Raw genomic sequence first — 16,662 nt, forward strand, 5'->3', positions numbered from 1 at the left:
CAACAATCTAGAGAGAGGATGCAGATAATCAAATCTAGCCCTAGCTAACAAGCTCGGGCACCGACAAGAGCTTTGCACTTTGCACCTAGCCAAGAGGGCAAGGAGGTCGAAGCCACTGGGGGAGGTACCAACAAGGAAAAGCTGCTACAAAAGGAAAAGCACAACTAAAAAAGAAAAAGCAACTGCAAAAGAAAAATGAACAGCTAAAAAATGAAATGGAAGTTTGGAAAAGGAGATTCACCCCTCCTAAAAGGAGTTGAAAAGAAGCCAACCACGCTGATAGATGGAAAGGGGAAAGAACTTGTCATATACAAAGGGTCATCAATGGACCTAATCCTTGATGAGGAGCTGAAAGGGCATGTATGGGCAGAAACAAAGGAGCTGGAGGAGAAGGAGAATGATGAATCTATGCTTAAGGCACAAATCGAAGGGATGGAGTCTCTGGTTGAACATTTCAAAGAGTAGTAGAGGCAAGTTGGGCTAACAATAAAGGCCCCTCATGAAGGATGTGGAGGCTTCCACACTTGCAAGAATGAAAAGAGGAAGAGGAGGAAAAATGACAGTGAATGAGATGAATGTTGCATTGACAACAGCTCACACTCACCTCTGGAAAAAAGACAAGAGCAGCTGGACACCATGAGAAGGGTGCATGAGAAGAGGCGTGAATAGCCCAAGCCAACCTCAAAAAAAGGCAGGAGCAGATGGATGTCATGAGAGAAGGGTACACGCCGAGGAAGTCCAAGAAAAAGATAAGATGATAGAGGACTTCCAAGGCTAGGAAAAAAGAGAAAAGGGGGCAAAAGAAGAACTCAACCAAAAGAGTATGCGTTTCTAGAACGGAACTACCCTTTAATACATGCAAGCTTTAATCTAGATAGCCTAGCAGGTAGGTCCCTGAGACCTCCCAACTGGGACGAAATTGCAAAATTCATGAACCAATTGTTGGAAGTGTAGAAGACAAAAAGATATGGCCAAGGGGGCAAAAGAAGAACTCAACCAAAAGAGTATGTGTTTCTAGAACAGAACTACCCTTTAATACATGCAAGCTTTAATCTAGATAGCCTAGCAGGTAGGTCCCTGAGACCTCCCAACTGGGACGAAATTGCAAAATTCATGAACCAATTGTTGGAAGTGTAGAAGACAAAAAGATATGGCCAAGGCAACTCTCAAGCAGGGGCATTAGCACAAGGAAGAAACCCCTCCCTGAGATCTAGAGTAGTAAGTGGAAGCAGCAGTCTCTTACAACTCATAGATTTGGATGAGGAGGCAACAACTCATTCAAAGAGAGACACTGCTAAAGCCCCTCACCACCAACAGAGTCAACAAGCAGAAATGAAAAGGGAAGTGTTGAAGCTTGAACCTAGAGGAACACCACCCTATGGGCGAAAATGGAGTTGGGGTGCAAGAAGAAGGTCAAAAGAACCGCGGAGCAGATAGTATTTGAAGAAGACATCATCACCCCAAAGTAAATAGAGCCCCGTAAGCATGCTCATAAATAGAAGCAACGAAGAGGGCTAGGGCAAGGCATCCAAAGGAGGAGTGGCCCATTGATGTGCAATTATGAAGGGGCGAGTGACAAAAGCACATGCATAGGACATGCGTGGGTAAGCAACGAAGAGGGCTAGGGCAAGGCATCCAAAGGAGGAGTGGCCCATTGATGTGCAATTATGAAGGGGCGAGTGACAAAAGCACATGCATAGGACATGCGTGGGTAAGCAACATGAAGAGGGCTTATGAGCCACGATATGCCCATGATTGCACCATCAAGTTCATCTCAGGCAGTATTGCAATGGAGAAGGTACTAGAAGAAGGCGGCTAGAAGAGGCCATAGGGAATCTGGATGGGAGGACCAGGATTTTGAGGTAATCTAGACACAAATGTTTTTGAACAAGCAATTGTGGGCTTCACTACTAGCGTAACATCCATTGTGATCACTAGGTGTTGACGGACAATCAGCCCATTTGGTTGCCACCCAAATCGTTGTTGGACTAACTGTAGTGCAACATATCGAGCCTTTTTATTTTGTATTAAACTTGTAACATCTTCTTGATGATGGGTAGTACCTGTGGTTTGTAATAGAAAAAGGGAGAGTAGTCGGATAAGGGGGTAGAGGAGTTAGAGTAGACCATGTCTACTTGGCTGAGATTGTAGAAAGTGAGTGCATTACTGTCTGGATAGAAAGACTCATGTTAGGTCTACTCAAGCCCATAGGAGAGGAACAGTACTGATAGGGGAACATGAGAGTCTAGTGAGCAGTTCATGAGCAAAGTCCTTACGATGGCATTGTACTGTAATACTCAAGAATGGATTGGTCTTTGCCTTACTGTTGCTTTCTCTCTATTCATCTCTGTCTATTTAGTATTTAATCATGTGCTAAGCTTGATCCTATCTAGATGTGGAATACTATCTAGATTTTGTATAGCCCTAGGAACTAATCCACTTTTAATTCTTAATCAATTAGGTGGCTCAATGTCCTAGTGTTGTCTTATTCCATTGGGCACAACTGCATTAGTAGCTCTTCCAAAGCAGACTCAGTGGTCTGAAACCACATTAGTGCTGAGCTCCTCCTAGGAACTAATCCACTTTTAATTCTTAATCAGTTAGGTGGCTCAATGTCCTAATGTTGTCTTATTCCATTGGGCACAACTGCATTAGTAGCTCCTCCAAAGCAGACTCGATGGTTTGAAACCACATAAGTGCTAAGTCCTAACCAGACACCAACATACGGTTTTTGGAATGCCCATAATGTTGAGTGCAACTTTGTGTCCCAGTCGGTCCTGTTTGCGTTCATTGTCTTGACCACTTGAGATTCCCTTCAGGATTTTATTGGTGGATTATGATTCCCCATTTGCCTATCAGAAGTAGATTGTTGACTTCTTATGTGTTATCATATGTTACTCTGTTAGCTTCTTGATCACTTCATTAAGGAAGTGGGTCTCTTGGTCGTCGCTAACTATCTCTGTTGGGCATCCGAATCTTGTCATGATAGTTTCATAAAGAAACTTTGCTGACGATGCCTTATAGTCTCTCAGGGTTTTGGCCGCTACCCATTTTGTGCAGTAATCCGTAGCCACCAAAATGTATTTATTTCATGTGTGCTGAGCTCCTCGATTGCTCTACCATTGCACACTGGCTTCATTCCTACTGCAATTTCTCCCCTTTTCTTGACCAAGTTTGTCCTATCCAGATTCTCCGCAAAATGCTCTCCCAAGATCAGGCTTTCTTGCATTGTTTGCACCATCCTTTATGCACTAGCTTGGTGATTTTCTCACGGACTCTCTTCTTCCCTATTCATTGTTCTCACTTCTATTTCTGTTATGGTTCAAAATTCTTGCCTATTAGCGTTGATGGCTTTGGGAAGTATTGCCTCTATAGATCCGTCCCCAAAGCACACCATTGTAAGAGGAGTCTATCACAAGCACCACAACCCAACAAAAGTAACAATATAAGGCACCAGAACACCCAACCACTATCCCTTGGTCCTCAGTTGTCCCAAAGGGATACTTCAATACCCTCCTAGCCTTTCTAGTCTATCATGCTGGAATGTCCTCTAAGTTCATCACTAACCTCCGACGTCTTGATCTATCACCAAATAGCCTCTCCTAACCTTGATTGTTACTTAGTTGACCAAATGCACTCCCAATGACATAGAAAGATCAGATTCTGCCTTCGAAGTCCTCTCTTTGTATCCTATCACAAATTTTCTTACCAGAGTCCCAAAGTAACCTCCACTGTCATCTAGCTCCAAATCCGTGTCTTAAAACCTCTCAGATCTAAGCAACTTCCCTCAATTGACCTTTGTTTGATAGTATACTTTCTTGGTAGATAAGTCAGAAACCCAATGTTACCTACTTCCAAATTTAGATGGCTTTCCCCTATCCAAAACAGGTTCTCCAATGTCCACAATGGTCCTCTAATGTCAGTAAACCAAATAAACATGATCGCATGACCTTCTTGGATGTCCTGTTGACCCTCCTCCAACCACCTTCTGACTGGACTCAGCTAACTTCTGCCTCATGCCCGACTTACATAGAAGCCTCTTCTGATGCAAAAATACTCACCAAATGTCGTGAGACTTCTATAAACCCTCAGAAGTTGCTAAACTTATCAAGATAGCACCGCATAATCTCTTTGTTGACTATTACAAGCTCATTGCTGCCTCGGAATGAACTGTCTCTTGAGGCCCACTAATCCGATTCAACTGACTCCAATTTTCACACTTTTGTGTCAGCTGACATCTCCACACACACAAAACTATGAAACCAATCAAGAATCCATCGCGTGGGACACTTTGTTGACACCAGCCACATTCAACTAACTCTGATAACTCACTACCTTATCTGACTACTGTCAGATGGTTATGAGTCACAACAATCATATATATTGTGAGAGAGGTGATTGTTGTGAGTCTACAAGTAATGCCTCTAGCTACCAAGTTGAGACTCACAACAATCACCTCTCTCAAGCTTAGACAAGTTAATCCAATACCACTGTACCTTGAACTGACAGATGTGATGTCTAGCTGACACACATCTAACTCTGTACTTCCCAATAGTTTTTTACTAAGCCAAAAACTGTTGAACTGACTCACAATCAACACTCTAGAAAACAAACCAACAGACCCCATTGGTCCATCTCCATCAACTCAATCAAAGCCACACCATACCACAACAAAGCATTGGTCCATCTCCATCAACTCAATCAAAGCCACACCATACCACAACAAAGCATTGGTCCATCTCCATCAACTCAATCAAAGCCACACCATACCACAGCAAAGCATCAAAACATAAGTTTCTATATCCACTCACAACAAATACTAGCCAAAACCCTCTATTTTCATCAAATGGACAAGGAACTTCAACTCTGATGCAATAACCCTGACACTTAGGAATATCAACAGTAGAAAAAACTAGATAAATGGGGGGATCCAAAACAAGGATTATTCAAACTCTTTGATCTTACAAAACCATAAACAAGAAAGGCTCTAACATTAGGGCCAATTTGGACAAGAAAAGGGTTGTCTAAGGATCTAAAAAGGGGCAACTTAAAAAAGACCATGAAGATCTTACCAAAACTATTCAACATGGGTACTCATTGGATAGAGCTCATCAAGCGCCACCTGTGGACCATTTGAGCACTAAATTTGGAGTTCATATGTAAAAGTTATGGCCAAAATAGTGCAAAATGTTCCAAAAGTAAGTGAAGGAGATCTTGACACGTGTACAAAAATGCCATACTTCTTGACACATGGCTCCTCCTTGACCCTTAGATCAAGAATAGAGAAACCCTAAACAGCCCTTTTTTCATCCAAATTGGCCCTAATGAACAACACCTGGAGGCCATGACCATGCACAGTAGAGAAAAGATTTTAGCAATCTTTGGACAGGTTCAAGTTTCAACAGAGCTGCGTGAGGTTTCTTAGGGAATGAATCCTCCTACAAGATCCTCCGTCATTGTGCACTCTCTACTGTGAACCAATCCAAATCTCCTCAAATCAACCCCGTTTTGATTCACACAAGCCAAAAAAGAACAATTTGCAAGCTCCCACTAAGAAACTATCCAAAACAAAGCCTTGGTCTCTCCTCCCCTTCTCAATATCTCTCCTCAGACTCTCACCTTCAGTTGTTCCTCAGTATTGCGTGATTTCATCAGCTACCATGTTGCCATCAAGCACCTCGATTGAGCATATCCTTTGGGCTTGAAAATTTCCTATCATTATTCGCAAAACCCCCCCTTAGTTGAAGCATTTATGCTTAGCCACTTATTTGGCAAAACTATTAGTCCAACATTATATCCACTTCAACTCCTACCAGTTGATCCACACCAGCATCTACACTTGGTCCACGTGGGTCAAACACATATGACACCATTATCCAAATCCAACCAACTAACTTAATCCACCCACCTGGGTCAAATGGGTACATCACCCTCTTCCAAACCCATCCAGTCGCACTGAGCCATCCACCTAGATCAAACACTTGCTAATCATTTGCAAACAACCTCTTAGCCTTGGCCCTATCATCTGACTGCATCACACAAGAATAGTTATTGTCGAGCTCCCCAAACCCTGCTTTCTTGTCAAGTCTAAGATCACACATCTAAGAACAATTTGTAGTTCTTTGTTCCCCCATCAAAACTTGCGTCCATTCCCCCAATGCACTTTCTATCAAAATTACGGGGAGTATGCACAATGGAAGCAATAGTTCATGGCAATATGAGAAGAAGAAAGAACACAAGATGCATAGAACATTTGAGGAATATAAGATTTTCTTATGTAGAACATTTGAGGAATTTACATAATTTCCCTCAACCTTAGTAACATCTTTGGTACCATCTCTTCCATAGTGGCTTTATGCACCACCCTTGTTGCTCCTTCTCTTTGATGAAACCATCTTCTTGCAAAAAGACAATCTTCAAGTGGGATTTGGATATACCATTCTTCATTACATTGGCTTCATTGATTGTATCTTTGTGCTTCTCCAATCCTTTCTTGTGGTAGACATGATTCATGCATACACGTCTCCTTGCAATCATGCTAGCTTCCTTAGTCCAGCTGCTACAAAGACTAATACATGGCCACCCATGTTTTAATAGCTTATGCAAGTGCTTCTCAATATGCTTCTTGCTTCCATACATGCACCAATGTGAACATTAATTTAGGAGACGTCTTACCACTTGTTTATCAATAGAAGGGAAGTTTCTAACTCCATTACAATACGGTAGACACTTCCACACACATGAGTTCATCAGAAAATTTTAGGATCGGATTTCATGCTTGATGCGTCGATTTTGCTTGGTTTGAAAAAATTGTGCATGCCTTACACTTCCTAAGTGAGAACGACACAAATAATGTCTTCCTCCGCTTGCCTTAAGCTAAAAATGAATGAGTAAAGAAACCTTGTAAAACCTTTGAGGTCTTAGAGAACTGGACAAAAACCTAGCCCCCACGGCAACAGATGGCCGAAGGAATGTTGTAGAAACGGCACCAGACGGCTACAGCAAGGTGGCGGTTGTGTTTTTGGATGATGCACCTCCAACTTGATAGGGGGAAAGAATACAAACCAAACAACCTTCCACACCTTCAACAGATCATGAAGCTCCCATATGCATGTTCAAAATCTTTGAAGAAGATTGATGACGGAAAGATTCGACGAAATTTTTTGACAGAGAAAACCAAAAAATTACCAATTTGCTTGCATTTTTTTCTTCTTTTTCCTCTTCTCTTCTTCTCGTTGTTGACGATGAGAATCTTCTTCTTCTTCTTCTTCCAGGCTTCAAGAGCTTGTTGATGATGATGGAATCTCCTATTTGATGAAGCTCTTTTGTTGCCTTCATTCTTAACACCTTTTTTCTTCTCACCTTCTTCTACCACCATCGTTCTTCATGAGGATGTGAATGCTTATGATAGTGAGAGAAAGAAAAGGGGATTGAAGGGGAACTTAGCCTTTGCAAGGCTCTAATACCATGTCAAAATTATGGGGAGTATGCACAATGGAAGAAATAGTTGATGGCAAGATAGAGCAACATATATGAGAGAGAAGAACAAGAACACAAGATGTATTGAAAGCTTCTATATTACCTAATTCTATTTTAGCCACTCCAAAGTTGGCTTGACCTTCACCTTCAAGTGTTGTGTTATGTTACTAAAAGTGAGGATTCCTACCCTTTATAGAGGGTTCAGCAAGGGCTAGGGTTAAATTTTTAAATATATATAAATATTTAGATAATAAACATATGTTATCATATTTAATTTTTTATTTTTATATTTTCTGACATAATAACTATATAAGTTTATATTTACTATATATTTATTAAATTAAATATTTTTTATTTATTTTATAATAATAAAATACTTATTATATAAACATATATTTATTTACATTATATTTATAGGTATTAATTTATCTATTTTTTAATATATTTACATGTATGTATACATACATACACACACACATGTATGCGTGCACGCACACACATATATACATACATACATACATACGTATGCGTGCGTGTGTGTGTGTGTGTATGTATGTGTGTATATCTTTTATTATACTAAATATTTTTATTTATATATATATATATATGTGTGTGTATAATATAAATATATATATATCTTTTTATAATAAATATTTATTCATTATTAGAAATAATATTATTTAATTAAAAACACACACACACACACGCACACACACGCACACACACACACGCACACACATGCACACACACATATATGTATTATAAATATATATGTATTTAAATAATAAACATATAAAGTATATATATATATACATATTTATATATATATATATGTATATATATATATATGTATGTATATGTATATGTATATGTATATGTATATGTATATGTATATGTATGTGTATGTATATGTATGTATGTGTGTGTGTATTTAAATATTCTCTTTCTCTCTCTCTCTCTCTCTCTCTCTCTCTCTCTCCGCTATATATATATACACATTATACTTTTTGTTATATATATATATATATATACATATATATATTTATTTATGTATTTATATACTTACACATATTTGCACGCGCACACACACACACACATATGTATATATATATATATATACATGTATACATACATGACCAAGGTGGTCTTCAGCTTATCAAAAGCACTCTGGCACCTAGCAGACCACTGAAATAGGGTGTTCTTTTTGAGAAGGTTAGTTAGGGGGAAGCTATGAGAGCATACTTTGGTATAAAAATCCTATACCAACCAGTCAATCCCAAGAATCCTCTGACTTCTTTCACTGTCTTTGGTTCAAGCCAATCTATGACTGATTGGACTTTTGCGAAATCTGGAGAAATTCCATCTTTGGATACCAGAAAGTCCAAGTATTCAACGTGGTCGCAGAGAAAGTGCATTTACTCTTTTTGGCAAAGAGTTGGTGCTTCCTTAGAATCTCAAGATCTTTTCGGACATGAGTCTCATGGTCAGCTGCATTCTTTGAGTAAATTAGAATGTCATCAAAGAAAACTAGAACAAAATCATCCAAGTATTCTCTGAGGATGTCCTGCATTAGGCAATTGAATGTAGCTGGGGCATTAGTTAATCTGAATGGCATGACAGTAATTCATAGTGCCCATAGCGAGTACTGATTACTATTTTTGGTATATCTTGATCATTGATCCTGATCTGGTAATACCCGGATTGGAGATCTATCTTTGTGAAGATCTGGGCTCCATTTAGCTTGTCCAAAAACTCATCAATTCTTGGGATAAGATACTTATTCTTAACTGTCCCAACTAATTTTTAGACCTCTGTAGTCCACACAGAGTCTAAGCGTTCTATCTTTCTTTTTCTGAAAGAGAATTGGCGCACCCTAAGGTGAAACACTAGGTCTTACAAACCCTTGTTCTAACAGCTGTCTAAGCTATTCCTTGAGTTTGATGGCTTTAGGAATTGGCATTTTGTACGTGCAGAGGACTACTGGCTGAGCTCTAGGGGTCAATTCAATCACATGATCTACTTCCCGAATTGGAGGCATTTCAATTAGCTCTGCTGGGAATAGATCATCAAATTCATTGAACCATTCTGGTTCTTTAGCCTTAAGCTTTGGTTCTACTAGGTTCATTTTGACAACATAAATTTGCTACTTCTTTCTAAGTCCTTTCAGCACCCTAGAAGCTTTTACTAACGGAAGGTCTGGGGATCCAGAGACTCCAGTTCTTGAACTTTGTTCCCATGAAGGTCATGGAAGGAAATGGTTCCATTGTGATAGTGTATGTTAGCTTGATTTTTGTGGAGCTAGTCCATTCCAAGGATCCCATCAAAAACTCCCAGAGGTAAGACTGAGAACTGAAGGTTAGGTCCTTGGTTTTCAATTGCAGCAAAGATCTGTCCTCTTTCCTCTTCTACTACCTCTGAAATTGTGACTACTCTAGCTGCTGCAATCTGAGGTGGAACTCTTTCTCTTTGGTTGCCCTAGTTCTGGGAAGGAGTTCTGAGGTTACTCTGGAGAGAGGAAGATGGCTGAGCTGGAGTTCTTGTGGGGTTTCCCTGACTTGGGCGAGAGGGACCCTGATTAGACTGGTATGAAGGGGTTGGTCTCTGAACTTGGGGTCCTTGACTTCCCTGTCCCCTTGACATGGCAGGAGTCGGGCAGTCTTTCAACTGGTGACCAAAACCTTGGCATCCAAAACATCGGTTTTCACTTCTGAGCTCATCCCTTTGATTTCATGAAAGAGGTGGGGCTCCTGAGAAAGTATTCTGGGGGAAGGGTCTTCCTTCACTTCGGAATCTTCCTGCATCCTCATTCTGATTCGCGCCTTGCTACCTCTTCGGGGGTGGAAAGTTTGAAGTACTTCCCTGGGCTTGGAATCTTTTAAAGTTAGAGGGTGCAAGCTTTGGTGGGAATTTTTTAAAGTTAGAGGGTGCAGGCTTTGGCGGGACCTTTACTACAAAGGCTTTGGCAAAATACTTTGCCATTCTTACTGCTTCAGCCATGGACACTGGCTTGGCATTTTTGACGAGTGTGTCCAAGGGTTCATTCATTCCCCGAATGAACCTGGCCATGAGTTGTTCTTCATCCAGAGGTGGTGAATATTTGAGTAGAAGAGCAAAGGCCTGCTGATATTCCTCGATGGTTTTACTCTCCTGCTTTAGCTCTAAGAATTCGTTCAATTTGATTTCCGAAAATCCAGGGGGGACAAAATCTCTTTCTTAGATAGGTTTTTAGGTCGTTCCAGGACTGAGTATTTCTGTCCAGATGGTTGGTGTCATAGTGGTTCCTCCATGCTACCCTGGCTGTTTCCACTATTTTCAGCCGGGCAAGAGCCATTTTTCTCCGCTCATTGTAGCCTGTGATGTCAAAATATTCTCCATGGCTTCCACCCATTTCTCCACAGCCTCGCCTAGGTTCTCCCCTTCTCCTTTGAAGGGTCCTGGCTGAGTCCTATGAAGAGCCTTGCGAACATAGGGTCAAGCTCGTCATCTTCAGAGAGAGGGTCTCGCTGATGGCCACGGTTTTCTTGTCTCATGATTCTGTCAAAAATTTATATATTATTAAAATTTTATTTTGATATCATCCACGAGATCTTAAGACTTAAGAGGTTCGGAAAACAATTTCTTAAACAAGATAATGATCTTATTGGAGATCTATGACATATGTTCGATAGCAAATCTTTCTTTATCAGATCGTCCGTAAACAATCACTTATATAGGGAATTTTTCTTCAGAAAACATTTCTATATTTATATAAAAGTTGCAATGTGCACATAGAGAAGCTCGGCTCGAGAATCACTGCCTCAGTCGTAATCATATAAAGAAGCGAAACTATGAGAAGACATACCATGGTACACACGTTCATTACACAAAGAGGTGCTGCAATTCTATTTCTTGGGATTAAACGACTAAGAAGTCTAAAAAATCGGCATGAAGTTCTGAAGTTCTTGGGTGAATGATCAAAGAATTGAACATGCTAAACAAGCCCTAGTCTTATCAGAATCATGGCCAAGGAAATATTTTTCCTGAGCCTTTGGCACTGACTGGTACTGATATTAATACACCGTCCTCCATTGAACCACATATACTGGCGTCGCTCAAGAGGATCACGAAAGTAAAGACTCTCAAAATGGTGAGCGAGTCTCACTCTGCTCATTCGGGTCATCACAGAGTTGATGAGGTGATCAAATGCAAAAGCTATCATATCCTGACTCTGAGAGAGTCCAAGAATTCCAGATAGGTTCGGGGTGTCCATCTATAAATTTCCAAATCAACTTATAAGTTTTTAATTTTTTGAAGTTCATTCTCATAGTATTAACAAGTGAAAAACATTTCTTTCCCAGATTTTCTATTAAAAATTTAGGTAATTTTTTCTCTGATACCAACTGTGAGATCGCTCTGTCTCCTCCGCGCACCGGACTCCCGGTAGTAGCTGATAGCAAAAGCAGCCCCCTCATATGCGAGGTAGGGTTCTCACTCGGGGCCTCGCCCACCACGAATGTCCGGGCACGCGACTAGGCTGGTGGTCAGTCCGAAAACCGAAACCGGGAAAATTTTCCATGCCCAAAAAGCGGGGACGATTCCACCTTTTTGAATTTTCTTAACGAATGTTTCTAACGAGATTAAATCTAAACTATCCTTCACCTAAATAAACCAGATAGAAGGAAACTATCCTTCACCTAAATTTAATCATTTGAGCGATTTCAATGCTTTTTACTAATCAAGATCAGGCACAGCCGTTGATCCACTCAATTGAGAAAATTATCACGGAATTAACTAACTACTCGAATCCTAGCGTAATCCTAAGATTTTTCAGTTTGAAATTCCACTGGAAAGCCACCACCTTACCACTGGAATCGGTAGAACCAAACAAGTACTCACCCACCCATAATAGAAATGCCTTTCTTAACTTTAGCTTTAGAAAATAGATATGCACACACTCCTCTTTAAAACTTTAATATAAAAAAATAATCCATTGACAAAACAGATATGATCACAGATTTCATAACTCAAAATTTTCATTCAATCCCTTTTTTCACAAAAACAATACCACTCTGGACTCTCCGTTGGGACCAGCTGATCAGAATGAGATCCAGTAATAATAGATTACAATAATCATCTCGTCAACATATATATCTTCCTCGACATATGTATGGGTGTCCTAAGCACCGCGAGCCCGTGCATCGCTTGGTCAGAACCCTCCAGGATCCTCCTTAGGTGTATTGGTACTTCACTCAGGGACCGCTTCATCGGCCCTCGCCCATCGTACCAAAAGCACACCATTTTTCCCCATACCTAGGCTGGTCAAGACCTGGGCAGGTTTTTGCTGCGTGAGCTGTCCCTCGAACACCCCCGCCAGCTGTTGCAACCAAACTTCCCTTAGATAAACATATATGCCAAATGCTCCCTCGAGCATTCTAGCGTAAGACACTCCTTTAAGAAAACAGGGTTTGTATGCAAGTTTTTAGTTTTGATTTTGTTTGAAAACCATGAATAATCTTAAATCCGTATCCCAATACTTCTAGATCCAGGTCTGAATTCTAAACAAAATTCCTCGAATTCTGTTAACTTGATTCCTCAGATCAAAATTAAAAGTCTTAACTTAGTTTCAGATTCGGTGGGGATTTGAGGACATTTTTCCTGGACTGGGCACATCGTCATTGATTGAAACTGACGAAGGAATTAGGTCTTGGTCAATAGTCTGAAAATTAGAGTTTGGGTCTGGAAAGGTTCTTCCTAAACTATCTTTCTCGAAAGGTACTATTTCAATTTCTCTTTTTCTAAATTTCGTTCAACGAATATTTGCTTACTAATTTCTAAAACATGAATTTCTTATGAGGAATAAAATAATCATTTATCTCGATCTCCAACTTCGATAGTTTAATTGAATTTTCTCATTCCCATCTTAGTGAATATGAAATGGTAGAATTTTCTCTCACATATTATCTACTTTTTTATTTTTACAATTTTTACGAAAATTAACAGAGGATTAAAGAAAACCCTTATTTAATTATAAAGATTCTATATGCATCTAATTATGCAAAATCTAATTTTGATGAAAGTCACACTTTTATCATCATAAGAATCATTTATGATGAAAATTACTCTTTTAACATGAAAGAATTTATTTTATGCACATGTTTATGCATATAAATCATTTATAATGAAAATCACTCTACTAATAAAAGAATTTCTTTTATGCATATGTTTATGTATACAAATCATTTATGATGAAAATCACTCTTTTAATATAAAAGAATTTCTTTTATGCATATGTTTATGCATACAAATCATTTATGATGAAAATCACACTTTTAATATAGAAAAAATATCTTTGATGCACCTATTTATGCATAAAAATCATTTATGATGAAAATCACACTTTTAATATTAAAAAAATATCTTTTTTGCATATGTTTCTGCATAAAAATCATTTATGATGAAAATCACACTTTTAATATTTAAAAAATTATCTTTTATGCATATGTTTATGCATAAAAATCATTTATGATGAAAATAAAAAATATATCTTTTATGCATCCATTTATGCATAAAAATTATTTATGATGAAAATAACACTTTTAATATTAAAACAATATCTTTTATGCATATGTTTATGCATAAAAATCATTTATGATGAAAATCACACTTTTAATATATATAAAAAATATCTTTTATGCACCCATTTATGCATAAAAATCATTTATGGTGAAATAAAATTTCAATAAGCTTCCTTCTATACATAGAATTTAATTCTAAAGAGAGTAACATTTTTTTAATGAAATATTTTTAGTATGCATTTTTCTATACCTAGGATGAAAAATAACACTTTATGAATACAAATACGATGGGAATTACTCTTTTTGAAGAAAAAAGAAACTTATTTTTCACAATTTTAGAAAAATTTTGCCATAAACTCCTTTGTATGGCTGACCATTTTTCAATTTTTAATTCTTTACAATTAATTGGAAGTTCACCAAGAGTATTTAAATCATTCTAATGTAAACATTTTCTAGTTTATCAAAGAGAAACATAATGAAAAACTTGATTTTATCCATTAATCATTCATCTATGATAAGAATTGTTGGATTTACTAAAGAAGAGAGGGGAATGCCTTTTTTCAATGAGGCATAACATGACATTCAATTTAGAGAAGACAAAAATCATAAAAAACCATAAAATGAATAGAAAAGAGAAGAATCTCAAACTTACGAAGAGATTTGAGAGCTTTCCTTTGGCTTGATGGTTTGAGGGTTCTACTCTTGTTCGGAAACAAGAGTGGCCACCAATCTTTAGAAGAGGAAAGGTCAAAAAACTAATGAATTGTGAGTAAATTCACAGTTTTTTTGCTCTTGGGAGAAGTAGGGTAACAGTGCAAAAACACTATTAAGCTTCAACAAAGGGGAAGACTTCTATTTATAGGAAAAAGTGAGCTTTTAACCAAGCTAACTGATTCTAGAATTTTCCAGATCAGTTTGGTCAATTTTTGACCATTTTTGGGTCAGTTTAGTCCACTTTTTGGATCTAGTTTGAAACAGGAGAGAGGAAGCCACCATAACAGCAGCAGCGAATGAGGAGTGTACTACCTACAGATCCTCATCTTTGTAGAGCATGTGGCGGTAAGCATAAAACCAAAGAATGTAATACCTTTTCTCCTCTAGTCACAAACCAACCCACAAAGAAGTGGTGCCAGGCCTGTGCTTGGAATTTTACCCACACCACACAGGAATGTACTCGCATTGCAAGAATGAGACAAGAACGTGAGCAGCAAAAGGGTGCAGTGGCTCCATAAATGTATCAACAGTACACTAATTTTGAATGTAAGCCACCTATGGCACAAGAGCAAGCACGACCTGTACTTGTTGGAGCTCAACCTCCTGCTCCTGGGACTGCTCCTGTGAGGTTTGTTGACTACGACAATTCAAATATGTGTAGAGACTTGGTAAACCCAAGCTATGTGGAGGAGGAATATGCATCATATTCATCCAAGGAAAATCTCTTTGAAAGTCCTGCATATCCAAGCCAAGCACTGGAGCCTTAATCGGGGGAACAAAATTCTTTGATGTTGCTAGGCGGCTACCAACCTAGGACTCCAGGCCCCTCAGGTCAATGGCAGCAAAGGAAAGTAGAAGCCAAACTAATGGGCCCCTGTTATGAGTGCGGAGAACCCCATTGGGCTCGTGATTGTCCACATCGCCCAAGGCAAGCAGCTCAATCCAATACAACAGTACCACAGTTTCCACCAATTAAAAGATATTGTCTAGGGTGTTGTGTAGAACACTTTCCAAAGGATTGTTTGCTTAAACCACATAAGGAAGGCACCTCTCAACCAAAGGTCTCACTCAACTTTGTAGAGGCAGTTACATCACCATCTTCATCAGAGAATGAGGATGTCATGCCACTTAGAGTCATGACTAGATCAGAGACATGAAATGCCGAAATACAGACTGATGAGACACCTCGAACTAGGGATGCAAAGGCAAATCTAGTGGACAAGACCCTGCATTCCAATAGAAAAAGGACGACTAGGAGAAAAAAGAACCGCAATAAGCAAACTAAGAGTGCATCCACTATTTCTCAAGAAGTCTCTAAACAAAACATGAAGGATCAAGCTTTTACATCCCAAGAAGTGCATGAGGAGCATCAACCTCAACCTGGGCCTAGTGCTAAACAAGATGAGGCTAGTACAACCGCCAAGGATAGTTCAGGGGGTTTTGTTTTTGTGGATAAGGTGAACGAGACTCTAGATGCCATCATTAATGCTCATAGAAGTCGCATTGAAGCTTTATCTGAGCTACCCAAGAAGCTTCAAGAATATCCAAACCCTCGTGAGGAGAAGATCAATCTAGCTGTACATCAGTAACTCATTAGGGAAGCTCAATCAATACTTGAGGGCCCACCTCCACCTATCCCTTGGGGGCCCACCTCTCTTAAGCCAACATTAGAAACCATACCAGAAGTGTTATCAAGTTGGGAAATGAAAAGTGAGCTAATCTCACAAGCTCATATAGTGAGAAGTCTGCACCAACATTGAAAGAAGGCATTCTGCCCCCACCTAGTCTTGCCTTCCCATGAAATGGTGATGAAGTTATTGATGCTAACAAGGACATGGCAAATGAGATGTGGGCAGCAGTTCATGAGAAAGTTAATGAGAATATGTCCTCTATTATTTCACCCCTCCATTCTCTG

Source organism: Cibotium barometz, chromosome 64 (genome assembly GCF_041138505.1).
Source record: "Cibotium barometz isolate CiBa-2024 chromosome 64, ASM4113850v1, whole genome shotgun sequence".
Taxonomy (NCBI): Eukaryota; Viridiplantae; Streptophyta; class Polypodiopsida; order Cyatheales; family Cibotiaceae; genus Cibotium; species Cibotium barometz.